Genomic DNA, 1,963 nt, shown 5'->3' with positions numbered 1-1,963 from the left:
TGAGAGAATTTGAATATTTGGTTGCGGTTCGGGGGTCTGCAGTTTCAGTTGATCCTCTAGATGGATATTAGTCATCTGTGACATTAAGGGCATCTTGATTTGGGTTAAGTATCAGAATGCAGCAATAAATGGTTGAAAAGCAAGAAAGCATTTTTCAGGCATGTTGCTAAATGCATGGGTATTCTACTTCATTTTTCCATATTTCAATTGGATCTTTTTTAGAATCCGTTAATGACTTTAAAATGTCATCTACTGAGAACTCAATCAATTTCTTGATGATATCAACTGGGGGTGGCTGAAATGCTAATTTGAGTGTGATGTCGTGATTCTCAAAGTCAATGAACCTTTCATTGTATTCTCCAATTAATAAGTCTATAATATATGGGTGTTCTTCAGATGATTCACATATATCATCCTGCTTTTCAATGACCTTTGCTAACTGGGGAAAATGTTCATCTAAAATTTCCTTTTGAAAAAGAAGTGATTTGAAAAAGATAGTTTTTTTTCAAAATGCTTGGATTTTTCACCACATTTCCTATATAGACTTAGTTTAGCCTTGCAAAGAAATATTCCAGTCATTTTGATTTGACATGATATCACACAGAAATGCTGCTTTCCTATAGAAATCTTCTTTCAATAATTCCCATTGCTCATTCTGTTCTTTATAAAATTTAACCATCTTCTTGCAGAGATAAAATTTTGGCTAACACCTGTCCCTGTGGTAGCCAACGTACTTTAGAATGATACAGCAAATCCACATTGCATACCTCATCATTCAACTTTTGCATGTTACAAAACTGACTATGCCATGTTGCATTTGCATGAATATAGTTAACAATACTTATAACTCGTTGCAAAGTGTCACTTAAAATAGCGCCTTTAGCACAGAGATTTTGCTGATGCAAAATACAAGGAAAAGAAATGAGAGCATCTGGATATGTTAATATTTTTTTTATCTGTGTGATAAACCTTTCATGTTTTCCGGTCATGGAAGGTGCACTGTCTGTACATACACTCACTAAATTTATCTTGAAAGTTGTTGAAGATATCTATTTCTTGTGTTCTGTTCACAAGAGTGCCTAAAGCGAGTAACATTTGTAGCCAAGAAAATCTTCTGTTATGACCTGAATGAAGTATAAAATCTGTGCCGAGTCAGTAGTATTGGTTGATTCATCCAAAGAGGTTGAATAATATGTATTTTCCTTTTGAAGTATTGCATGAAGTTGTTCTGTTAAGTTGAAGGCTAATTCATGCTGCCAATCTATTATGGTTCTCTTTGAAAGAGGCAGTTGTTCATACTTTGAAACATTATTGGGGTCTAAGCATCCTACAACTTCAATAGTACATTCTTTCACAATTTCTGCATCACTGAATGGCTTCCCTTTTCTCATGAGTATATAAGCTACTTTGTACGTTGGTTTACTGGCATTATTTTCAGGTTTTGTTGCTGCTTGAAAGAATTGTCTTTTGCTTTTTATTTTTTAATTTCTGCAATACAACCTTTCCTGTCTTTCCCTCTAATTTAAAATATTTGTGGTCCTTATGAGTATTATAATGCTGATGAGCATTGAATTTCTTTAATGTTGATATTGCAGTATCACAAAGCAAACAAATCATCTTTTCTTTAGCATAAACAAGATAATATTGCAATTTCCAATCCTCATTAAAAAAATCTATTTTCTTCCTTCACATTTTCGTAGTCTTCTTTGACATGATGGGCTGTTAAGCAGGCAGAATTAAAAAATACTGTCAGGCTGCGCAAATATTTAGAAATCCCACTTCAAACAGAAACACAGTGCACGGTTGTCAAAAGCTGATAACAGACTGGTATAGTTGACCCCCATAAACTCTCGCCAACCAGCCTCATGTAGTAGTGGCGCTAGTCGGGTGGGGGAAGTTAGAACTAAATAATGAGTATAGCAGCCATAAGTTTAGCCCTTATGGCTTACTAATGTTCTAATTG

At 34.5% G+C, this 1,963-nt stretch overlaps 1 protein-coding gene across 1 annotated transcript in view; it reads left to right on the top strand.

Moving 5' to 3' along the window:
• The window catches only part of ACSS3 (acyl-CoA synthetase short-chain family member 3), a 193,199-nt gene that overhangs the window by 81,949 nt on the left and 109,287 nt on the right, over nt 1-1,963 (top strand). The gene's annotated exons all lie outside the window — the stretch shown is intronic.

The sequence above is a fragment of the Propithecus coquereli genome, unplaced genomic scaffold (genome assembly GCF_000956105.1).
Source record: "Propithecus coquereli isolate 6110/MARCELLA unplaced genomic scaffold, Pcoq_1.0 Scaffold576, whole genome shotgun sequence".
NCBI classification, from domain to species: domain Eukaryota; kingdom Metazoa; phylum Chordata; class Mammalia; order Primates; family Indriidae; genus Propithecus; species Propithecus coquereli.
This window is presented reverse-complemented; position numbering and strand designations above follow the sequence as displayed.